Raw genomic sequence first — 27,165 nt, forward strand, 5'->3', positions numbered from 1 at the left:
GCTAGAAAAATCGATATAACTATTTCTAGCTGTGGATTTACAAAATGTCTCACATATATATTTATTATCAGATTGTGTGATTAATAAATCCAAGAATTCGGTGCTCTCCTGTATGTTTGAGGTAAAGACCAGATTTAAATTATTAATATTGATTGTTTCTAGGAATTTTTCCAATTCTTCTTTACTCTTTTTCCAGATGAAGATCACATCATCTATATAACGGCGCCACAGGGCCAGATCCGTCCCCAGCCTTGGCTTGATGTGGTTATATTCCCACTCGGCCAAGAATAAATTAGCATAGCTGGGGGCGAATCTGGTCCCCATGGCGGTACCCCGCTTCTGCAGGAAGAATTCCCCCTCAAAAAAGAAGTAGTTGTGGCTCAGGATATACTCTATTCCTTTCGTTATAAACTCTTTTTTTATTGCTCCATACGAGCCATCTCTTATTAATTGCATTTTTACAGCATCAATTCCTTGCTGATGTTCAATCACAGTATAAAGTGACTGAACATCAAGTGTACCCATAATCCATCCAGTCTGGACATCTAAGTTTTCCAGAATCTGTATGATTTGGGTCGTATCTTTAATATAGGAATTGGTTTTCTTGACTATTGGCTGTAACTGTACGTCTATATATTTGGACAGGTTGGATGTGATAGATCCAATCCCTGAGACGATAGGGCGTCCTGGGGGATCATTCGGATTTTTGTGCACTTTGGGCAGACAGTAGAAGCATGGTAGCCTCCTCTGTGTGCCCAAAATGAAATCCAGTTCCTGCTGTGATATCGTACCATTATCCAATCCGTCCATACTGTATCTCCTGAGCTCCAACTCAAATCTCTCAAGGGGGTCTCCCCCCAATTTTTGATAGGTCTCCCCATCTGAGAGTTGTCGGAGACATTCCCTATTATAATTAATTGTGTCCATCACCACTACCGCACCTCCCTTATCCGCGGGGCGTATAGTGATGGAGTGGTTTTTTTGTAGTAGTTTCAATGCCTCAAACTCTCCTCTGGTAAGATTGTTTGTGGCTCTTGGTCTAGCTTTTAGTTTGCAAATATCTTCCTCTACACACTTCTGAAAGGCTCCTATTTCTTTACTGATTTCACTCCTTGGGAACATATTTGATTTATTTTTTAGGAGGTTTTTGTTAGGGTTTTTTGTCTTTTTTACGTTTTTTTCAACTATCACTTTCTCATTCCTCACAATTGGATTTTTGATAAAATATTTTTTGAGGCAGATATTCCTTATTAGTTTTTGTACTCCTATATACGTAGAGAATTTATCCATCTTATTGGTGGGGGCAAACTTCAGACCTTTCTCTAACAGATTATTTTGGGTTTTAGTCAGGGTGGTTGAACTTAAGTTAATTATTGCGCTGAGATCCGTTGCTAGTGATGTCTTTTGTGATATGTGTCTCTTCCTCTTACTTCGTCTTGTCTTTCTGACCCTCCTCTGTGTCTTGAGTGTTGGTATCTTACTTGTTCTATGTGGTTCATCTTTTGGGGTGCATGGTGATCCTGTCTCTGTGATATGTGATGTTGTCCCTTCCCTGTGTTCTGGTATTGATAAGTGCTCTTGGGTCTTAAATTGTAGTGATGTGTCGGTGATTCTAAACTGTGATTGGGAGGTGTCCTTTCTCTGTGCCGTATTCGTGCTCTGTGATGTGCTGGGGTATGATCGAAAAAATGCCGATCAGACAGCTCCTCATATCTGTTAGTCACAGAGATTGAGTAGCTGTCTGATAAGCCCTGCCGATCCCTATCCCCTTCCCTTTTCTTCCCTTTTGGGATCTCATTCTGTGATAAGGGAATTTGTTCCCCAGATCTTTCACCCTGGTGATTTCTCTGTGTATTCTGGTGTTTTTTAGTTTTTTTTATTAATGATCTCACTCTCAATTTTATCTAATCCACTACAGAGTCTTTGTTGCCACATTTCAAATTCACTATTTCTAGAGAATTTTTCAAGGTGGTCTTTTAATTTTCCAATTTCTTGATTCAGCACTTCCAATAGTGCTGTTCTCCTTTTTATTATGAGTTGCATGAGTGAAATGGAACAGGAAAATTGTAATCTGTTCCATTCCACCTCAAACTCCTCATCCAGGAGATCTTGTGCTGGGGTTTTATTCAAAATTAACCCCTTAGGAATTTTACCATGCTCTATATACTGCTGTAGGGACCTTATCTCCCAATACTGTCTGAGTTGTTTCTGTAGCAGTCCCTCTAATTCTCTAAAGACATCTGCCATAGCTTTATCGCTACTAAAAACATCATCCTGCATATCATCAAATTTAAAATTTTCTGCTTTCGCCTTTTTGCTTTCAATGTGGTGCCAAATGTCCATAATCTACTGTAAAGGAGCTCACACACAGGGGTGAATAGTGCGTACAAAAAATAGTGGTAGGTTGTGGTGGCTCACTAGCAAGTAGTTAAGGTATGGTGCTGCAAGCTCATATAGAGGGAATCACCCCACCCTCTCTTAAAGGCAAATGTAGTAATAGAGTAATGAGCGAGCACTCATAAGATGTGGCAAGTTGCTCATAGAGACTTATCCAAAGCGACTTGGAGCTGTGATTGCCGCAAAAGGTGGCTCTACTAAGTATTAACTTTAGAGGGGTGAATAGTTATGCACATTGACCTTTTCTGTTATTGTGTCCTATTAGTTGTTTGCTTTACAATTAACCAATTTAACCACCTCAGCCCCCTTAGCTTAAACACCTTTAATGACCAGGCCACTTTTTACACTTCTGACCTACACTACTTTCACCATTTATTGCTCGGTCATGCAACTTACCACCCAAATTAATTTTACCTCATTGTCTTCTCACTAATAGAGCTTTCATTTGGTGATATTTCATTGCTGCTGCCATTTTTACTTTTTTTGTTATTAATCGAAATTTAACGATTTTTTTGCAAAAAAAATGACATTTTTCACTTTCAGTTGTAAAATTTTGCAAAAAAAACGACATCCATATATACATTTTTCTCTAAATTTATTGTTCTACATGTCTTTGATAAAAAAAAATGTTTGGGTAAAAAAAAAATGGTTTGGGTAAAAGTTATAGCGTTTACAAACTATGGTACAAAAATGTGAATTTCCGATTTTTGAAGCAGCTCTGACTTTCTGAGCACCTGTCATGTTTCCTGAGGTTCTACAATGGCCAGACAGTACAAACACCCCACAAATGACCCCATTTCGGAAAGTAGACACCCTAAGGTATTCGCTGATGGGCATAGTGAGTTCATAGAACTTTTTATTTTTTGTCACAAGTTAGCGGAAAATGATGATTTATTATTATTTTTTTTTTTCTTACAACGTCTCATATTCCACTAACTTGTGACAAAAAATAAAAACTTCCATGAACTCACTATGCCCATCACGAAATACCTTGGGGTGTCTTCTTTCCAAAATGGGGTCACTTGTGGGGTAGTTATACTGCCCTGGCATTTTAGGGGCCCAAATGCGTGCAAAGTAGTTTGAAATCAAAATTTGTAAAAAATGGCTGGTGAAATCCGAAAGGTGCTCTTTGGAATGTGGGCCCCTTTGCCCACCTAGGCTGCAAAAAAGTGTCACACATGTGATATCGCCGTACTCAGGAGAAGTTGGGCAATGTGTTTTGGGGTGTCATTTTACATATACCCATGCTGGGTGAGAGAAATATCTTGGCAAAAGACAACTTTTCCCATTTTTTTTATACAAAGTTGGCAATTGACCAAGATATTTCTCTCACCCAGCATGGGTATATGTAAAATGACACCCCAAAACACATTGCCCAACTTCTCCTGAGTACGGCGATACCACATGTGTGACACTTTTTTGAAGCCTAGGTGGGCAAAGGGGCCCACATTCCTTTTATGAGGGCATTTTTAGACATTTGGATCCCAGACTTCTTCTCATGCTTTAGGGCCCCTAAAATGCCAGGGCAGTATAAATATCGCACATGTGACCCCATTTTGGAAAGAAGACACCCCAAGGTATTCAATGATGGGCATGTCGAGTTCATAGAATTAATTTTTTTTTGGCACAAGTTAGCGGAAATTTTATTTTTATTTTTTTTTCTCACAAAGTCTCCCTTTCCGCTAACTTGGGAAAAAAATGTCAATCTTTCATGGACTCAATATGCCCCTCACGGAATACCTTGGGGTGTCTTCTTTCCGAAATGGGGTCACATGTGGGGTATTTATACTGCCCTGGCATTCTAGGGGCCCTAAAGCGTGAGAAGAAGTCTGGAATATAAATGTCTAAAAATTTTTACGTATTTGGATTCCGTGAGGGGTATGGGAAGTTCATGTGAGATTTTATTTTTTGACACAAGTTAGTGAAATATGAGACTTTGTAAGGAAAAAAAAAAATTTCCGCTAACTTGGGCCAAAAAAATGTCTGAATGGAGCCTTACAGGGGTGTGATCAATGACAGGGGGGTGATCAATGACAGGGGGGTGACCAGGGAGTCTATATGGGGTGATCACCCCCCTGTCATTGATCACCCCCCTATAAGGCTCCATTCAGATGTCCGTATGTGTTTTGCGGATCCGATCCATGTATCCGTGGATCCGTAAAAAACTTACGGACATCTGAATGCAGCCTTACAGGGGGGTGATCAATGACAGGGGGGTGATCAATGACAGGGGGGTGACCAGGGAGTGTATATGGGGTGATCACCCCCCTGTCATTGATCACCCCCCTATAAGGCTCCATTCAGATGTCCGTATGTGTTTTACGGATCCGATCCATGTATCCGTGGATCCGTAAAAAACATACAGACATCTGAATGCAGCCTTACAGGGGGGTGATCAATGACAGGGGGGTGATCAATGACAGGGGGGTGACCAGGGAGTCTATATGGGGTGATCACCCCCCTGTCATTGATCCCCTCTATAAGGCTCCATTCAGATGTCCGTATGTGTTTTGCGGATCCAATCCATGTATCCGTGGATCCGTAAAAAACATACGGACATCTGAATGCAGCCTTACAGGGGGGTGATCAATGACAGGGGGGTGATCAATGACAGGGGGGTGATCAGGGAGTCTATATGGGGTGATCACCTCCGTCATTGATCACTCCCCTGTAAGGCTCCATTCAGACGTCCGTATGTGTTTTGCGGATCCGATCCATCTATCAGTGGATCCGTAAAAATCATACAGACGTCTGAATGGAGCCTTACAGGGGTGTGATCAATGACAGGGGGGTGATCAATGACAGGGGGGTGATCAGGGAGTCTATATGGGGTGATCACCTCCGTCATTGATCACTCCCCTGTAAGGCTCCATTCAGACGTCCGTATGTGTTTTGCGGATCCGATCCATCTATCAGTGGATCCGTAAAAATCATACGGATGTCTGAATGGAGCCTTACAGGGGTTTATCAATGACAGGGGGGTGATCAATGACAGGGGGGTGATCAGGGAGTCTATATGGGGTGATCTGGGGTGATCAGGAGTGAATAAGGGGTTAATAAGTGACGGGGGGGGTGTAGTGTAGTGTGGTGCTTGGTGCTACATATTACTGAGCTACCTGTGTCCTCTGGTGGTCGATCCAAACAAAGGGGACCACCAGAGGACCAGGTAGCAGGTATATTAGATGCTGTTATCAAAACAGCGTCTAATATACCTGTTAGGGGTTAAAAAAATCACATCTCCAGCCTGCCAGCGAACGATCGCCGCTGGCAGGCTGAAGATCCACTCGCTCACCTTCCGATCCTGTGAACGTGCGCGCCTGTGTGCGCGCGTTCTCAGGAAATCTCGCGTCTCGCGAGAGGACGCTCCGGCGCGTCCAGGAGGAATCAATCAACCACCTCCAGGACGCGTCGCTGCGTTCGGCGGTCGGGAGGTGGTTAGAAGAAGGCCTAAGTTGTGGGCATGTTCTACAAATTACATGATGGAAATCCTGAAACAATCAATGTTAATTCCAGTGGTAAGGCAACAAAAAAAAGAACGAACTCAAGGGGGTTGAATACTTTTGCTTAGCACTGTACACATTACTGTGTGTTGGCAAAACATACAAAAGTTATTTACATATGTACCTGGGCATTTTTCGTCCCGGATTCTTTTAATGAAACGGGGCTGCCTTCTCTTCATGTCTGACCATTTTTTTAAAATGGCCAGACGGCGGTGTTTGCGACCCATTTTCCTCCACATTTCATAGGCCAACTACCGCACAATCCTTTGTTTCTCGGCGTGGGATCGGGTGCGGTCATAGCCCCGAACCAACATCCGCTGCAAGAGAAAAATGCAAGCATATAAGCCCCATTTTTAACAATAATAGTATTGAAAATAATTTACTCAAGTAAACTGCAAAAAGTATTTAATGCTTTGAGGTGGAAATATTAGATTTAGGCCGCATGCACCGCCAGTATTTGATGGTTCATTTACAGTTACCCAGGGTGCATCCTGGGGACACGAATCAGCTGTACACCCCATACCGTACCGTCACTTCACTAGACAGGTACATCTCTGCTTAGTTGGACAATATCTGATAGCTCAGACCCCACCCACATACAGTCGTAATACAATCCCACCTTCTAACCGTAACAGTAAACCGCATGCACACGGGCGTGTTTTTTCAAAACTACGGACCGTACAAACCCGTCCTGATGTCCTGCAGAGTGGACAAGCGCACGGCGTCATTGGTTACTATGATGACGTGCGCTTACAGGCCACCACCGCTGTACTGTGATACACTTGTATGATCTATACAAGTGTATTACTGTACAGTGGTGGTGGCAAGAAGCGCACGGCGTCATAGCGAGTTTGCATTAGCAACCAATGACGCCGTGCGCTCGGCCACTCTGCAGGGTAACCTAACATAGTGGGTGTGATGTCACAGCCAGGAATACTTAGTGCAACAATCACTAATATCTAGTGGTGTATTTTGCCCAAAAAGGGTGTTTTTAAATACCCAGAAAATTAGAGCTGTATTTCTAGCTTAAATTGCACACTGACTAATCCTGCAAAGGCACCAGATGTTGGATATTGACAAAAATGGGTGTTTTTTCAAAGCCAGAAAATTATTGAAGTTTTTAAAACTTGTTTTTAACAATCACAGATGCAGCAACAGCTGGAATATTAAGTATTTTGCAAAAAAAAGGGTGTTTTTTACTAATAGAATATGAAAGCTGTATATAATGCATAAATTTCACACGTGCAGATGCAGCAAGGGCTGTAAAATAGTGTATTTTGCCCAAAAAGGGTGTTTGTAAAAACCCAAAAAATGATAGCTGTATTTCTAGCTTAAATTGCACACAGACTAATCCTGCAAAGGCACCAGATGTAGGATATTGCCAAAAAAGGGTGTTTTAAAAAAAAAAAAGATTATTATTGCAGTATTTCAAGCTTGGATTTGAATGTCACAAAAGCACAGATGCTTGCATAAAATGGCCCCCGCCGCCCACCTAACTAACAGACGGATAAAAATTATTTTTCTCTGTCACTGAGCTCAGGGCAGGGTAAAAAGATTGTGCACTGCACCCACACAACTAAATCTATGAAGATCGCTGAGTTCAATTGGAGTTATGATAACAGATTCTGTCCTATTCTCTTCCTCACAGCAGCAGCATCATCCTCTCCCTACACTAAGCACAGCAGAGTGACGTTCAGCGCTACGTGACTCCAGCTTATATAGAGGCTGGTTCACATGCTGCACTGGCCAATCACAGCCATGCCATTAGTAGGCATGGCTGTGATGGCTTCTAAGGTCACACAGTTAAACGCTTGTTGATTGGCTGCTCTGCAGCCTTTCAAAAAGCGCTAAGAAATCGCCGAAAACCGAACCCGAACTTTTACGGAAATGTCCGGGGTCCAAAAATCCTAAAGTTCGGTACGAACCCGAACTTTATAGTTCGGGTTCACTCAACTCTACTCTTTGGCCACGTCTAAGAGACCGTGAGGGTGTCTGCCATATAGCAGTTCGAAAAGTGAGAACCCAGTAGAGGCCTGGGGTACTTCTTGCACTGCGAACATGAGATAGGGCATAAGGAGGTCCCAGTGCTTCCCATCTTTAGACACTATCTTTTTCAACATATTTTTAATGTTTGGTTAAACCGTTCTACCAAACCGTCCGTTTTCAGATGGTAAATGGACGTCAGTAGTTGTTTTATGTGCAGTAACTTACAGAGTTCCCTCATCACCTTGGACATAAAACGGGTCCCTTGGTCGGTCAGAACCTCTTTAGGTAGTCCTACTCGGGAAAACATCTCCATTAACTCCTTAGCTATGAGCTTGGCTGAGGTATGTCGCAGTGGCACCACCATGACTAAGATGTGTTGATGCCCTCTGGCGGACTTTGGTACTGGGCCTATGAGGTCCATAGCTATTCGGTCAAACGGTACTTCGATAATCAGGAGAGGTACTAGGGGACTACGGAAATGTGGCTGGGGGCTAGTTATCAAGCACATCGGGCAAGACTTACAAAACTCTTCCACTTCTTTGAATATGCTGGGACAGTAAAACCGCTGTAGAATACGTTCCTGAGTTTTCTGCAGCCCCAGGTGAGCCCCGAGAACGTGTTGGTGGGCTAGATCTAACACAAGCTTGCGATATACCCTGGGGACCACCAACTGTAAACTAGGCTTATAGTAATAACTGGAATGGGGTAACTACAGTACCCTGAAAGATTATCAAAATTAGGGTTATTCACTTTAGAAAAAAGACGACTGAGGGGAGATCTAATTAACATGTATAAATATATCAGGGGTCAGTACAGAGATCTATCCCATCATCTATTTATCCCCAGGACTGTGACTGTGACGAGGGGCCATCCTCTGCGTCTGGAGGAAAGAAGGTTTGTTCACAAACATAGAAAAGGATTCTTTAGAAAAGGATTCTGTAAGAGCAGTGAGACTATGGAACTCTCTGCCTGAGGAGGTGGTGATGGTAAGTACAATAAAGGAATTCAAGAGGGGCCTGGATGTATTTCTGGAGCGTAATAATATTACAGGCTTTAGCTACTAGAGAGGGGACGTTGATCCAGGGAGTTAGTCTGATTACCTGATTGGAGTCGGGAAGGAATTTTTTATTCCCCTAAAGTGGGGAAAATTGGCTTCTACCTCACTTTTTTTTTTTTCCTTCCTCTGGATCAACTTGCAGGATAACAGGCCGAACTGGATGGACAATTGTCTTTTTTTCGGCCTTATGTACTATGTTACTATGTTACTTACCCCGTAGTTGGTTTCCTGATACAACATATCCTGATGAACCACAAAACGGGGAAACACAGCCCCAGGATGTTGCGGTTCACCATCTACTATTAACACATTTTCCCAGGCTCGGGATAGGGTTGGGTCCCGACATTGGGCTGTACTAAAATTATCCCCAGGGACATTGAGGTCTGCCAATTCAGGACCCGGCGGCAAGTCCTCAACGTCTCCCACCATCACACTAAGCGGGGTTGTCTCCCCCTCTTCCACCAAAGTGGCAGTCACCCCTACCGCTGGCCCTTCGGTCTCAGGTTCCCAGGGTTCTGGTCTCCACCCTGAGCCAGGCCACTCTGCTAGGGTTACCCCTGTCTCATGGGTATCAGTCACTCTCATAGCAGGCCACAGTGCCGGGAATCCCGGGAAGTCTCTCCCTATTATAAGTTTGTAGTGTAAATTATGGGCAACTGCCACTTCGTGAGCCCATATGCCAGCCCCTGTGGTTAGAGACACCAGGTCGGTGGGATAGTCTTTAAAGTCTCCATGGATGCACATGACCCCGACTTTCCAGGCCAGTATACTCCGCTGACTGTACCAGGGGAGCCCTTTCTAAGGACACCATACTCCTTAAGTCCAGCAGAGCCTCTGCTGGAGTGTCTCCTACCTCCACCTGGCACAGGTGGTTTAGAGTTTTTGGGGTACCTGCTGCACACAGCTTCCTGGCATACAGCGACTGACTGTAGCCATAGTTAGTATCTTACATGGCCCAGCTCCTTACACCGCCAGCAGAATATCGGAGCCAGGCCCGTAGAGGGTACACCCCGGGTGGGTTTGGTTGGTACAAGTCGCTGGGTCCGGGATATATATATATATATATATATATATATATATAGTGTAATATATATATATATATATATACAGTACAGACCAAAAGTTTGGACACACCTTCTCATTCAAAGAGTTTTCTTTATTTTCATGACTATGAAGGCATCAAAACTATGAATTAACAAATGTGGAATTATATACATAACAAACAAGTGTGAAACAACTGAAAATATGTCATATTCTAGCCACCTTTTGCTTTGATTACTGCTTTGCACACTCTTGGCATTCTCTTGATGAGCTTCAAGAGGTAGTCACCTGAAATGGTCTTCCAACAGTCTTGAAGGAGTTCCCAGAGATGCTTAGCACTTGTTGGCCCTTTTGCCTTCACTCTGCGGTCCAGCTCACCCCAAACCATCTCGATTGGGTTCAGGTCCGGTGACTGTGGAGGCCAGGTCATCTGGCGCAGCACCCCATCACTCTCCTTCATGGTCAAATAGCCCTTACTTTCAAAGTTTTCCCAATTTTTCGGCTGACTGACTGACCTTCATTTCTTAAAGTAATGATGGCCACTCGTTTTTCTTTACTTAGCTGCTTTTTTCTTGCCATAATACAAATTCTAACAGTCTATTCAGTAGGACTATCAGCTGTGTATCCACCTGACTTCTCCTCAACGCAACTGATGGTCCCAACCCCATTTATAAGGCAAGAAATCCTACTTATTAAACCTGACAGGGCATACCTATGAAGTGAAAACCCTTTCAGGGGACTACCTCTTGAAGCTCATCAAGAGAATGCCAAGAGTGTGCAAAGCAGTAATCAAAGCAAAAGGTGGCTACTTTGAAGAACCTAGAATATGACATATTTTCAGTTGTTTCACACTTGTTTGTTATGTATATAATTCCACATGTGTTAATTCATAGTTTTGATGCCTTCAGTGTGCATCTACAATTTTCATAGTCATGAAAATAAAGAAAACTCTTTGAATGAGAAGGTGTGTCCAAACTTTTGGTCTGTACTGTATATGTATGTATATATATATATACATACATACAGTATAATATATATATATGTATCTATAGTAGTGTCACAGGATGAAATAGAAATAAATCACTGCTGAGCATGTAAGCAGTGGTGCAGAAGGAGACAGGAATTAGCCTGTGACGAATATATCTACCTAGCGTAGGTCAATTATGCAGCTGTGCTTCAAGGCATTTCGGAGGGGCGGGGGGGGGGGGGGGGTTAACAGGATGTCAGACTAGGGGCACTGAGAGGGTCTCTTTCAAATCCTTGTTTATGTTTTCAGGAAAAAAATTCTTTTTATTGCTTTTTAAATTAATAACTTGCCTTTACAAAACCGAAAATCCTGATGATCAAAAAGTAATATTATAACTCTATCTCCATCATTATTCTTATTACACAGGTTCACTTTGATATTATTATGAATCCACTTTTACCAATATTGCACTTTTGAACTGTGCCTCATTCTTTGTAGTTAAGAATATTGTTTGCAAGAAAGTTCAGAGAGACCACAAATGGTTAAATATATACAAAAGGTGGAAAATCTATGATAAACAGTTCCTTGCAAAAGTGTGATTCCCACCTCGGCTTGTTGCTTTCCTGTCTTGTTATTTATTACTTATTTATTACGCACTTATATAGCGCTGACATATTCCACAGCGCTTTACAGAAAATAGCATCAAGTTGTCCCAAATGGGGATCACAATCTAAGCTCCCTATCAGTATGTCTTTGGAGTGTGGGAGGAAACCGGAGTACCTGGAGGAAAGCCACACAAAGAAGGGGAGAACATACAAACTCCATGCAGATGTTGTCCATGGTTGTTACATTACAAACTGGAATTAATGTTGAGTTTATGGGGGTTTTGTATCATTTTATTCACACAATATGCCTTCTACGTTGAAGGTGCAATTTTTTTTTTACTGTGACGCAAAGAATAATTAGTGTTGATCGAGCACCAAAGTGCTAAGGTGCTCGGGTGCTCTGGTCGAACACATCGGGATGCTCAGGTGCTCTACCGAGCACCCTAGTATAATGGAAGTCAATGGGAGAACCCGAGCATTAAACCAGGCACCCCCTGCCCTTCTCTGAAGAGTGGAGGGTGCCTGGTTTATAGGAAAAGGTCAGAAATTGATGGAAACACCACCAAAATGGTTCGGGAACAGCATGGGGAGGATGTCTGGATGCATCTTGGATTTCCAGGTCGCTGCTGGGAACGATATTGTCCGAGTAGTACGGCACTTTTACAGACTGACAATAATACGCACCAAACCGAAGATAAAATCAATTTTAGAGGAAAAATTGTTAGGAAACATTCTTTCCTGTATGTTTACTTGTATATAAAGTGGAAGTGCTGCCAAAAATAACAAGGAAGAGGCACTCCGATGCAACCTGTATATCACATAAAGGAGGGCCTCATTCACATTGTGGTACAATTGTTCATGTAGTTGGACTCCTACACTCATAAAGCCTATGCACTAAGGGAAAGGGCTGCCAAAAATCACAAGGAACCGGCATTCCAATACACCCTTTGTTACACATAAAGGAGGTCATCATACACAGCCTTAAAAAAAAATATGATTGATGGCCTGCTGGTGACCCTCAAAAACATTTGGAGCAAGGGCCTGTGGATCTCACCATCTAAAACATTATGGGTCGAGGGCCTGCTGCCGCTTTGGTGACTCTAGATAACCTGGGGCCGATCGCAAGTTCCCCTGGGCGGCGACAATCCATTTAGATGTCTGCCCTATCAACTTTCGATGTTATCTTCAGCGCAAACCATGGTGACCACGGATAACGGGGAATCATGGTTCGATTCTGGAGAGGGAGCCTGAGAAATGGCTACGGCTACCACATCCAAGCAAGGCAGCATGCTCGCAAATTACCTATTAGGTATAATTAAGTGAGGGCCTGCAGGTGAGCTGAACCTGAAAAAGATTTTAGGTGCGAGCCTGCATGTGAGCTGACCCTGCTAAAAATTATATGCCAGGGCCTGCTGGTGAGCTGACCCTGTAAAACATTATATGCGAGGGCCTGCTGGTGTCACGGCCTTTGGTGTGCGCCGTGACACTGTTGCCATGCTTGCAGTTGCCTGTGAAAATGTGTTGTTGTTATAGCATGCAGGGGCAGTGTCACGGCCTTTGTTGTGTGCGCCGTGACATGGTTGCCACGCATGCTGTTGCCTGCGGCAACGTGTTGCTTTTAAGCTTGTGTGTGCAATTCCTCTTTAAGTTGTTTCCTCCTTCTGTCTGGTGGTCGTGGCATTAATGTCTTCCTTTGTGTGGAACTGGGTGTGGTCTCTAGGCTTTATTTATCCTTGTGTTTTGAGCCTGAGATCTAGTTTTGTCTCTAGACTTGGTGTGTGTGTTGGAGTCTTGATGTTCCTGGATTCCATCTGTCCAGTCTTAGGTCCATCCTAGTTGAACATCAATGTCACCCCCTTGTTTCTATGTTTTATCCCCTACCCTTACCTGTTGTTGTGTTTGGTGTGGGCTTATGTTATGGGTGTGTGGTAATGTCTTGTCTGGCATGTTTGGTGTTATGCCTGGCATGTTGCTAGACATCCCCTTGTCTGTCTATGCCGCTGGAAGGGTGCCCCATTGGTTTCCCGGAGGTGTGAACAAAAGATTAGGAGCAGCCTTGCCTGGATCTAGCTTGCATCCGGTGTTCACAGGAGGTTCCAGGTTGTTTGGTTGTCATTGTTCCATCTTTGCTGCAGCAGGTAAGTGTTTGTTGTTCTGGTGTGTTGGTGTTTTACCTGGTGCTTACCAGCCAATCAGTTGCTGCTCTATCTATCTTTCTTCCATCTGTTACTAGGCCACTGGAGACTCCGGTTTGTCTGTGTCCTTGAGGAACCGGTTGCCTCCTATTCCTTACCCCTATGCAAGGGACCATTAGGGTCAGCAGTATCCAGGTTCCAGTGTATGAGCCCTCCCACCTTTAGGGGGCGCTCATACGGTCAAGAGATCAGGGTAAGGATTAGGGCGGCTGTAGGAGGTGACCTGCACCTTTTCCCTGTGTCAAGGATTAGTAACAGACCGCAAAATACAGTGGGGAGTTTCTCCCACTCTCCATCGTGACAGCTGATGAGCTGACCCTGTAAAAGATTTGAGGTGTGGGCCTGTTGGTGAGCTGACCCTGTAAAAGCTTTTAGCTGAGGGCCTGCTGTTGAGCAGACCCTGTAAAAATTATTTGCGAGGGTCTTCAGGTGAGCTGACCCTGTAAAAGATTGTAGGTGAAGGCCTGTTGGTGAGCTGACCCTGTGAAAGATTGTAGGTGCGGTTCTGCAGATGAGGTGACCCTGTAAAAGATTTTAGGTGCGAGCCTGCTGGTGTGCCGACCCTCTAAAAAATTATATGTGAGGGCCTGCTGATGAGCTGACACTGTAAAACATTGTAGGTGAGGGCCTGCTGGTTAGCTGACCCTCTAAAAAATTATAAGCGAGGGCCTGCTGGTGAGCTGACCCTGTAAAACATATGGGAAGGGTATATATGCAAGGGCATTATATGCGGCGAATAAGCATGTTGATATGATGGAAGAAGAGAAGGTGGATGAGAAAAGGAAGATTCAACCATATACCATTGTTTGTAGTGGAAGGGGTGCATGGGAATACAGTGTATTCAGTACATTATAAACAACACATTTAAAGTGCTTTTATGTTTATCAGCTTTCCTGTCAATCTGTCAGCATTTTCAGTTGACAGGCGGATACACTTATTTGTTATATTGCCACCAGCAGCACTAAATACCAGCTCAAAAAAAACACTGGCGCCAGGGCAGGCCAGCACCTCCAAAGCGTAGAGCGCCAGTAGTTGTAAGGCACTAAGGGATCATTGAGGATGCTGACACGGTCTGCTATGTACTCCTTCACCATCTTCCAAAAGTTTCCCTCCTTGTGACACTAGGCCGTGCATCAGGGTGAGGGTGCTGGCGGGGTGTCATGAAACTGTCCTAGGCTTTGAAGAGTGTTGCCCTGCTTCTGTTGGAACTGCTGTGTGTTCCCCTTGTCTCCCCTCCTCGGTTGGCCAAGGAACTACGGACTCTGCCGCCAGTGTTGTCAGATTTAAATTTTGGGGGCAATTTTTCAACAAGGATCTTCTGGTATTGCACCGTTTTGCTCGTCCTCCCCACCACAGGAATGAGAGATGAGAAGTTCTCTTTGTAGTGGGGGTCAAGGAGGGTGAACAACCAGTAATCCGTGTTGTCTAAAATGCGTATAACGCGCGGGTCGCGGGTAACGCAGCCTAACATGAAGTCAGCCATGTGTGCCAGAGTACCAACAGGCAAGACTTTGCTGTCGTTATCAGAAAATTCACTCTCAATCTCCTCATCCTCTTCCTCCTCTTCTGCCCACCCACACTGAACAGATGGAATTAAACTTCCATGGGTACTACCCTCTGTAGCTGAGGCAACCGTCTCCTGCTCCTCCTCCTCTTCATTGTCCAATTCGTGCTTAGAAGACGAACTGAGGGTGGTATGGCTATCACCCTGTGTAATGTCTTCCCCCATTTCCACCTCTTCCACATGCAAAGAGTCGTCCTTAATTGTGAGCAGTGAGCATTTGAGTAGACACAGAAGTGGGATGGTAACGCTGATAATAGCCTTATCACCGCTCAGCATCTGTGTTGATTCCTCAAAGTTTCTTAAAACCTCACAGAGGTCAGACATCCATGTCCACTCCACGCTTGTGAAAAGCGGAAGCTGACTAAAAAGTCGATGATCATGTTGCAGCTCGTATTCCACTACTGCCCTCTGCTGCTCACAAAGCTTGGACAACATGTGGAACGTGGAGTGCTCACGTCGCAAAACAGCCGATGGCTTGCGGAAATGTGCACACGCGTGGCGTATCTTCACCAGTAGCTCAGTCAAATTAGGGTAGGTTTTGAGAGACCGCTGAACCACTAAGTTTAAGACGTGGGCTAGGCATGGGATGTGTCTGAGCTTGCCGAGCTCCAAAGCCGCCACCAAGTTACGGCCATTATCAGAAACAACTCAGTCTGGTCTCTTATCCCCTGCCACAGCTCTGCGGCGGTGTGCTGTTTGTCCCCTAAGCATATCAGCTTCAGCACGGCCTGTTGCCGCTTCCCCACTGCAGTGCTACACTGCTTCCAGCTACCGACTGATGACTGACTGGTGCTGCACGTGGATAATTCGGAGGTGGAAGTGGAGGAGGAGAAGTGGGGGTTGGAGCCACTAATGTAGGTGCTGGCGGAAACCCTAGTCAACGTAGGGCCCGCAATCATTGGTGTCGGTAGCACCTGTGTCATCCCAGGGTACGACTCGCTTCCAGCCTCCACAACATTCACCCAGTGTGCGGTCAGGAAAATGTATCGTCTCTGGCCGGATTCACCATGTCCATGTGTCCGTGGTTAAGTGGACCTTCCCAATAACTGCGTTGGTAAGGGCATGTGAGATGTTACGGGAAATATGTTGGTGTAAGGCAGGCACTGCACACCTTTCGAAATAGTGGCGGCTGGGGACTGCATAACGCAGGCTGCGGAAGGCTTTAGTGTCCACAAGCCTAAATGGCAACATTTCTGTCACGGCGCTGTCTACGAGGTGGGCACGTCCGGAGCGCGCGCGCGCCCATCATCAGTGCGTCCAGCGTCACCCGCGCTCCTGATAATACTATGCGTGCATCTATCTGCATTCATGCTAATGGTTTTAGGGCTGAGCACCGAGCTGATCACTCGGTGCTCGGCTGTGTAGTCTGTGTGGAGTCATGTGATGCTGGCCACGTCACATGATCCCTCTAGCTCCCTATTTAAACAGGCAATCTGCTGGCCACAGATTGCCTGTTATTTAGGTTCCACCTGCAATTTTGTCTTTCCTGGCGTACTTACCTCCTGCTGAATTCCTGACGATCCTCTGCCTGCTCCTTGTGTACTTTGCTGCTCTCCTGGTATTCTGACCCCGGCCTCCTCCTGATGATCCTTTGCTGACTCCTTTGGTACTTCACGACTCTCCTGGTATTTATGACCCCGGCTTCTCCTGACTATTCTCTGCTTGCTCCATTTGTACTTTGTAGCTTTCCTGGTATTGACTCGGTCCGTTCTCGTTCTGTTTTTTGTCTGTCTGTCGTCCCTGCACTTATTCCAAGCTAGGGATTGCCGTCCAGTTGTCCCCTGTCATTAGGACTTGCGAGGCAAGTAGGCAGGGCCAGGGGTAAGGGTGGAGCGCAGTGGTCACTTCCCTCCCCCCTGTGTGTGTGTGTACGCGACCGTTACAATTTCCAGGGCCAGTAATTTGGAAAGCTGCACATTTATTGCTATAGCCTGTGGGTGGGTGGCTGGGTATTTGCGCTTGAATTAAATTGCCTGGGGTAAGGACATTTGTACGCTGCGCTAGGACACGGAAGTGGATGTGGTCGCTGATGGTGCTTGTGAAGGTCCAGGTGCAGGGCGGGAGGCATTTGAGCCTGCATCTTGAACAGGGGATTGGCCAGAATGTGACATAACACAGAGGAAGAGGAGGCAGTGATGTGACCCGCAGACATTAGTTGTGGACCCAGGCGTTCGGCCCACCCATTAGGGTGATTTGATGCCATGTGGCGGAACATGCTGGTGGTGGGGAAGTTGCTAGTGTTCACTGCGCAGCTCATTTTGGTATGGCACAGGTTGCAAATGACAATTCTTTTATCGTCTGCACTTTCTTAAAAAAAGCGCTAGACTGCGGAACACATAGCCCTTGGCAAGGGAGATAGCCGCAAAAGGGTGCTCTGGGGAACAGTTGTGGGCCTTTTAAGTGTGGCCCGCCTACTCCCTTTTGCCACACCACTGCCTCTTCCAGCCTGTTGCAGTGCAGCAGATCCCTCCCACTCTGTACTGCTGTCCTCGCTCGGATTTCCACCTTCCCAGGTTGGGTCAGTGACTTTATCGTCCACCCCCTCCTCTTCCACTTCCTCACTCTGCTCATCCTCCTGACTTCTTGACCTAACAGCAACCTCACTTATTGACAACTGTGTCTCATCCACATTATCAACCTCTTTGAGGAAATTCATCCACATTATCAACCTCTTGAGACACTAATTGCCATTCCCCACCGTCATCTTCGTGTCACTGTGGATGCTCAAAAGTTTGGGCATCACTGCACATGATCTCCTTATATCCCTCTTCAAGCGGTCTTGTCGAGAGGCCCAAATGAAGGAATGGCGCTTAAAGAGCTCCTCGGAATATCCGAATGTAGGATCACTTGTTTGGCAAGACTCTCCATGGTGGGAGGAAGGAGGATCAGGATGAGGATTCTGTTGGCTACTGAGACTAGACTTTGTGGAAGAAAGGGTGGTGCTTAACCAACTGGAAGCATTATCTGCTGCAATCCAACCGACCACCTGGTCGCACTGGTCTGACTTCGAGAGTAGTGTCCTGCGCCGCCCTGCAGGCTGGGAGATGAAGCTAGGTATCGTGGATGAGTGTGTTTCTTGTGCTCTGGCAGCAGGCACAGTTTCTACCACTACCTTAGTGATTGGCAACTGTGTCTCATCATAATCCACCTCATTAAACAGTAAATGCCGTTTCCCACTGTCAACTACTTGTGATTGGAGATTCTCAAGAGTTTGGGAATCAGGGCATAAGATCTGTTCCTCTTCAAGCCTGGTTGGCGAGAGGGCCAAATCAAGGAATGGTGCTGAAAAGAGCTCCTCAGAATATCCTAGTGTGGGATCACTTGTTTGCCCAGACTCTCCATGGTGGGAGGAAGTAGGATCAGGGTGAGGATTGTGTTCAGCAGACTCTTGGCTACTGAGACTGGACCTGGTGGAAGACAGGGTGGTGATAAAGCGACTGGAAGCATTATCTGCTGCAATCCAACCGACCACCTGGTCGCACTGGTATGACTTCAAGAGTGGTGTCCTGTACCACCCTGCAAACTGGGACATGAAGCTAGGTATCGTGGATGATAGTTTTTCTTGTGCTCTGGCAGCAGGCACAGTTTTACAGCGCCCAGGGCCACGGCCTCTGCGTACACCATCAGCATCACGGCCACTGCCCCGTCCCTTACTGATCGCCTTCTTCATATTAAATGTTATTTATGATTAAAAGTCTGCCACACGTACAGTAGCGTAGGATTTGGAAGTGTATGTGCAAACAAATTTCAAAAGGTATTTGGGATGTGGAAACGTCACACAGGAGACATCCTGCAGATAATATCAATGCTGTCACCAGCGGCTAATAAAAAAATTACAGGGAATGTCACAGGTATTTGGGATGAGGAAATGTTATACACAAGAGGTACCACCAGTAATGTCACTGTCTGCAGCGTCTATGCAAAAAAGTACACTGGATGTCACAGATACATTTTTTAAACGCACACATTACACTGGAGATGTGGCGCAGCTAATGTCACTATCAGAAGCGGACACCCTCTATTGACAAAGTACACTGTCACAGATACATTTTTGAAGCGCACACGTTACAGTGCAGATGTGGCGCTGGTAATTTCACTGTCAGCAGCAGACATCGTCTATGGAAAAAGTACACTGTATGTCACAGAAACATTTTTTCAGTGCACACGTTACACTGCAGATGTGGCACTGGTTATGTCACTGTCAGAAGCTGGCACCGTCTATTATAAAAGAAGACTGTATGTCACAGATATTTTTTGGATGTGCACACTTTACACAGGAGATGTGGCACAGCTAATATCACTGTCCGCATCGGACACCGTCTACAGATAAAGGACACTGGATGTCACAGATATTTTTTAGATGCAGACACTTTACACTGGAGATGTGGCGCAGCTAATGTCACTGCCCACAGCAGACACCGTCTACGGAAAAAGTACACTCTATGTAACAGATACATTTTTTAAGCGCACACGTTACACTGCAGATGTGGCACTGGTTATGTCACTGTCAGAAGCGGACACCTTTTATTGAAAAAGTACACTGGATGTCACAGATACTTTTTGGATGCGCACACTTTACACTGGAGATGTGGCACAGCTAATGTCACTGTCCGTAGCGGACACAGTCTACAGAAAAAGTACACTAGATGTCAGATATTTTTGGGATGCGCACCCTTTACACTAGAGATGTGGCGCAGCTAATATCACTGTCCACAGTGGACACCGTCTACGGAAAAAGTACACTCTATGTCACAGATACATTTTTTAAGCGCACACGTTATACTTCAGATGTGGCGCAGCTAATGTCACTGTCCGAAGCGGACACCGTCTATTGAAAAAGTACACTGCATGTCACAGATATTTTTTGTATGCGCACACTTTACACTGGAGATGAGGTGCAGCTAATGTCACTGTCCGCAGCAGACACAGTCTACGGAAAAAGTACACTGGTTGTCACAGATATTTTTTACATGCGCACACTTTACACTGGAGATGTGGCGCAGCTAATATCACTGTCCGCAGCGGACAACGTCTACGGAAAAAGTACACTGGATGTCACAGATATTTTTTGGATGTGCACACTTTACACTGGAGATGTGGCGCAGCTAATGTCACTGTCTGCAGCTGACACAGTCTACGGAAAAAGTACACTGGTTGTCACAGATATTTTTTGGATGCGCACACTTTACACTGGAGATGTGGTGCAGCTAATGTCACTGTCAGAAGCGGACACCGTCTATTTAAACAGTACACTGGATGTCACAGATGTTTTTTGGATGCGCACACTTTACACAGGAGATGTGGCAATGCTAATGTCACTGTCCGCAGCGGACACCATCTATGGAAAAAGTAGTCTGATGTCACAGATTTTTTTGGGATGCGCACACTTTACACTGAACATGTGGCGCAGCTAATGTCGCTGTCTGCAGCGGCCTAACTATCGTACGCTATTTAACGCAGGATGCACTAAAAATAGATATTGCTGCCACACATAATAGTCGTTAGAAGGACTTTTGGGTCTGTAAAATTTTAGCTATTTAGCTCAGGTTGTGCTGAAAATATATATTGTTGCTGCCACACACAACAATAGTCCATAAAAGGGCTTTTGGGTCTCTGAAAAGTTTCACTCTTTACAACGTCTGTCCCTTCCTCAGCACAGCTCTCCCTGACTAAGAATGAGCTGAACATGCATCATCCCAATGATGCGTTCCGGCCAGCCAATCACTGTAATTCCAGTAACCAACATGGCTGCGGCATTACAGTGAGGACAGTACTTACCTGCACGTTTATTGGCTGTGTAGCAGCCAAGAAACGCGTGGGGCGGAGACTCGAGCATTGGGCTCGAGCACAGACGGTATTCGGCCGAATACCGCCATGTGCCGAGCATGCTCAATCATCACTAATAATTATGACAAAATAACTGAGGAAGCTAGTTGGATGATTATCGAAACAAGTGGAAAAAGTCTGGTTGCTCTGAGTACTACTGATATACCATGAACTGGATGAATGAGAACCTTCACAGAGATGATCTTCTGGAATATAGCGGTGGTTACCTAACTTCCCTCACTAATCTTGGCTTTTTGAACCTTAGTCAAGTTTGCTAATGTTGGGTCTAATGTTTGTTAATGTTGGGTTCAGTGTTGTAGCTATAAGGGGTGAAAAGGTACCACCACCAATCCTGATGCTAAGGAGGCCCAAAATTCCCTTTGCCACATAAGAGGACGCCAGTATTATAAATGGCACATAGTAGGTTTAGGGACCTTAGGAGGTTCAACTTACACCTCTGGAAGTGTTAATTAGCAAAGGTGTACTTCAAAGCAGCTTGGGTCATCTTGTATAAGCATGGTGTATATCTTTTATAGGGAGACTAAACAGTTTGCGAGATGTGAAATTCTATTAACAGATTCTGACACAGATATGTTTTGCCAGGTTGGAATGAGAACAGTTTAAGCCATAGAATTGTGTCTTTATCAGCACCATTAGCGAAATGAGCAGGAAATATAAGATCATTCATAACTAGCGCTGTATGAAATGTGCTCTATCCAGGTCATATATGTCTGAGTTAATGTCTTAGAAGTCCTACATGCTTTAAGACCTGTTGAGTGATGCTGCGAGTATAAGAGTTTAATAGTTTACATCTTAACTTTTAGCTCCATATAAATTGCTTGATAATTTCCATGACATATTGGATTTATGTAATCCTTCTGTGGAGAAATCTACAATGTAGGGTTTAGGCACACTGCTAACAGGTGTATGGCTGGATATCTATCTTCCTTAATCCATTTAATCTTTTACTTAAACTAGAAGAAGTCACCCAGGTGCTTATGTCACAAATGTTCAACCAAGTTTTTTTTTTTGTGTATGTATCACAAATGTTGTGTAAAATAATACAGGAAGCAGAGATCGTGATTCCTATTTATAAAGATATAGAGAGAATATTACTGCCAGAATGATCTAGTCTGTTGCATAAGGCACCGGTGTATGAAAATCTTGGCTGATTCATCTTTACAAAGGTAGTCTCTCAACATTTTGTCTTAAAAGGTGAGATCTTTTGGGGTAATATAGCCCCCGCCACAATAAACACCCGCTCTAATGCCACACTACTGGCCAGGGAGGAAAGCTTGTCCAGGGCAAACTCGGCCATCTGCAGCCACAATTCAAGTTTCGCTTCCCAGTTGTCCAGGGGATCTTGGATAATGGGTCACAGGGTGCAGTCCAAGTATGCCACCACGTGCTGGTTAAGATTCTGCTCCATGTCCTGCTTCTACTGGCTGGTTTCTTCAGTAGACAGGTGAAGAAACGCGCTCATCAGAGACTGGAGACTCAATTTACTGCTGACGGAGCTGGTGCTGTCCCTGCCCTCCACTTCCAGGAGCGTGAGCAAAGAGGGCCCCTCAGTCATATCTTTATGAGGAGGGGCAATGGGGCACATAGGCAGCAGCCAACTGACTACATAGGATATCTCAGCAGGTGTAAAAAAGGCACTGATTTTGACCCGGTAGCATGGATCTAACATGATTGAGAGCCAGTAGTCATCCCTCTGCTGACGGGTGATAATGCGGCTGTCACTGCACAAGCAACTCAGCATGCATCTGCCCATTTGCACAAGGGACTCAAAGGGACTCTCTGCCTCCATTTCCACTGCATACTGCCACGGGTGTGGCGGGGTCATTTGCCTGATCTTCCTCATTGTCCTTCAGCTTCTCATACTCCTCCTGCTCCTCTCCTGTCACTTGTGCAGATAACGCCCCTATTTCTGTATGCATTGCTTGTGCATTAATATTCACCAGTTCAGCCCCCACATGGCTCAGGTGGCCATGAGATGTAGGCGCCATATCTCCTGTCCCCTGGCCAGCAAGATTTTATCAGCATCTACTCCAGGACGTGAAGGAGTGGAATCACATAATTCATCCCGTAGTCCTGGCGACTGACAAATAAAGTGGCCTCTTCAAAGGGCCTTAGAAATGGTAAGTGTCACGCATGAGCTGCAACTGGCTAACATTGAAGTTAAACAGGGGAGTAAGAGATCGTTCACGGCCTTCCTCTGCTCATATAGTCGGTCCAACATGTGGAGGGTGGAGTTCCAACGTGTGGAAACGTTGCATATTAGGTGATGTTCGGGAACGCTATTCTGCCTTTGCAGCTCAAGGAGGGCGTGCTTTGCAATGTAAGAGTGGCTATAGAACATGCACAGTTTCCTGGCCATTATCAAGATGTTTGCAGTTGGGTGGAAGACTTCAGGAACCACTTTAGAACCAGATAAAATACATGCGCCATTATGGGTGATCTCATGTTCCCAGACTTCTTACGTTCACTTTGTAACACGTGTAGCCACCATTTTAGTTAAAAATCAACTTGTTACACAAGTCGCCAGAAAATTCGAAATCGGTGCAAATCAAATTTTGCCTAAACTTCGTATCGAATTCTACTTCAGACACTTCGATTTGCTGAACACTAGAGACTGTGTAAGGTAACCTAGTCTGAGTGTCACATAGATACACACTGGCTCACATTTATTTTTATGGCATTGTTTGCGCCAAAAGTTTGCTATATATGATTTTAGCCACTTTTGTTATTTAGATGCACAAAAAGAATGGCTTTCCCTGATATCCCTAATGCTCCCCAATTTTAAATTAGAATGTGGGCATGGATGACTTTTGTCAAGCTTTTAGATTCATTTGAGGCTGAAATCCATGATTCTGGCACAAAAAATGTGGCGCAGATTGAATAAACTTAGAACTTATCTAAAGATTTTGGTGGACAGAGGATTGGCACTCAGAGACATATTTTCAGGTCATGTGGATAGATTTTCAGTATACTCTAAGCCTACATATACAGTAGATGGTATAACATTAGACTAGAAAATCTAAAGATGCTCCAGATGTTTCATCCAGCATCAGCCACTGTGATGAATTTGGCACATTTCTAAACTGTCTGGCTAAAGTGGTAATGTATTAATATGCCACTTTTCCACTTTTTGCAGTTTTTTTTTGTGTATACTTGGCTCAAAACCATTTTTGTGACAAATTTTCAAAATGTGACACACCATTAGCTAAGGCTACTTTCACACTAGCGTTTTTGCTGGATCCGGCAGGGTTCAACAAAAAGCTTCCTTTACTGATAATACAACCATCTGCATCCATTATAAACTGATCCAGTTGTATTATCTTTAACATAGCCAAGACGGATCCGTCATGAACTCCATTAAAAGTCAATGGGGGATGGTTCAGTTTTCTCCATTGAGAATGAATGGGGACAAAATGGAAGCATTTTTTTCCGGTATTGAGACCCTATGACGGATCTCAATACCGGAAAATATTAACACTAGTGTGAAAGTAGCCTAAATTTGTTGCATCAAATAACTTTAGATTTTTTAGTCTAAAGTCTAATTATATTTATTACAATGATAAATCTTGCAAAAATGTAACTTTGCCCACGAAAGATCGGGCCAACTCTTAGAAAATACAAACTGCTGGGCACGGCATAAATCACCCTAAAATGGTGTAAATATGTCATAAATTTGTTGCAAATGCCTACGCCCCAAATAAAACAGGTAATATCACTCCACTTTTCTGGTGCAGTGCATTTTATACCTTACCCACTTATTTTACTAGCTACAAATAAGAGAAGTACTAAATCTGGGCCACTGAGTGTGAACAATTTACAACTGTACATATCACTGCAATATTTAAAAAATGGTGCCCCCTTAGAATGTGAAAACCATCTGAACTATGGTACCCTTTGAAGTGACAAAAAGGAAAAGCTTATGCAATGTTGTGCAATTTGGTCTGTGTTCGCCTTCTTTTTTTAAGGTAAACTTGCAAAGAAAACATCTGGTTCCACCCACATTACACATCAATAAACCCATCCACATTTTATAAAATACAACTGATAGAAAATTACTCATTTGAATTCTATGTCTTGTGTCCTGAAGTCTGGGTTTCAGTTATCTAATCAAGTCACAATTTGAATAAGAAATTGGTATTTATGTTTTAAACTATGATTCTCATTTGCTATTCCTATTTGGTATTCCTTTTCAGTTCACATGTCACGTTTCACATGTCTCTGGGACTTTGTAGCAATAAATTCACCAGGTCAGAACATTTGAAAGTATTTCTCTTTTATAGTAGGAACATATAAGATTACCTTGTATAATTACAGCTATAATTTCTTTACATCCAAGATCCCAAACCGAATTCCAAAATTTTCCTTTTCTAAAAGTCTTCAAATATTGTTCAGTAATTACATTGCATTCTCCTGTGCTTTATACAAACATTCAGCTATATAATTAAGTGATTTAGTTGAATTTATTCTCATGAGATTTTAAAAAAAATAAAATATAACTGAAAATCCTTTTGAAGATAATTTGAAGAGAAAAAGTACTCCCCACCCTCTCTGTGGCTAACCACAACTTCTGAAAGGTTAGCTCAAGTATGTCTGAGCCACAGATAAAGTCAAATATTTATACCTAGGGACAGATGGGCAAGAAAACTGCCTTTGTGCACTTTTTTGAGGCTCTTCAGAGAAAGGTGATGCGATACAACATAGATTGTATTGATTATAGTATTTATATTGTGAAATGTGATGCCTCAATTAACCCCTTCAGGACCTGCCATTTTTCATCTTAAGTACCAGGCCATTTTTTGCTAATCTGACATATGTCACTTTATGTGGTGATAACTTTGAAAACGCTTTTACTTATCCAAGGAATTCTGAGATACTTTTCTCGTCACATTTGGTACTTCATGACAGTGGTAAATTTGAGTCCAAATATTTCATTTTTATTTATAAAAAAATATTAAATTGTCCCAAAATTTCTCTGCTTTTAAAACAGATAGTGATACCTCCTAAAATAGTTATTACTTTACATTTCCCATATGTCTACTTCATGTTTGGATCATTTTGTAAATGACATTTTCTATTTTGAGACGTTAGAAGTTTAGAAGCAAATGTTGAAATTTTTCTGAAAATTTCCAAAACCCACTTTTTAAGGACCAGTTTAGGTCTGAAGTCACTTTGTAAAGCTTACATAATAGAAACCACCCATAAATGACCCCATTTTAGAAACTACACCCCTCAAGGTATTCAAAACTGATTTTACAAATTTTGGTAACCCTTTAGGTGTTCCACAAAAATTAAAGGAAAATGTATATGAAATTTCAAAATTTCACTTTTTTGGCCAATTTTCCACTTTAATAAAAAAAATTCCAGTAACAAAGCAAGGGTTAACAACCAAACAAAACTCAATATTTATTACCCTGATTCTGTAGTTTACAGAAACACCCCATATGTTGTTGCAAAGTGCTGTACGGGCACACGGCAGGGCGCAGAATGAAAGGAACGCCATATGTTTTTTGGAGGGCAGATTTCACTGGGATAATTTTAGGTTGCCATCTCACATTTGAAGACCCCCTGATGTACCCCTAGAGCAGAAACTCCAAAAAAGTTACCTTATTTTGGAAATTACACCTTTTAAGATATTCAAAACTGATATTACAAACTTTGGTAACCCTTCGGTGTTGCACAGGAATTAAAGGTAAATGTAGACAAAATTTCATAATTATTTTCTTTTGGCAGATTTTCCACTTTAATCCATTTTTTTCAGTAATAAAACAAGGGTGACAGTCAAACAAAACTTAATATTTATTGCCCTGATTCTGTAGTTTACAGAAACACCCCATATGTGGTCGTAAACTGCTGTACGGGCACACGGAAGACTGCAGAAGGAAAGAAACGCCATATGGCTTTCGGAGGGCAGATTTTACTGGGATAATTTTAAGTTATCATGAAAGCATTTGAAGATTCCTTTATGCACCCCTAGAGTAGAAACTCCAAAAAAAGTCCCCATTTTGG

The sequence above is a fragment of the Bufo bufo genome, chromosome 5 (assembly GCF_905171765.1).
Source record: "Bufo bufo chromosome 5, aBufBuf1.1, whole genome shotgun sequence".
NCBI classification, from domain to species: Eukaryota; Metazoa; Chordata; class Amphibia; order Anura; family Bufonidae; genus Bufo; species Bufo bufo.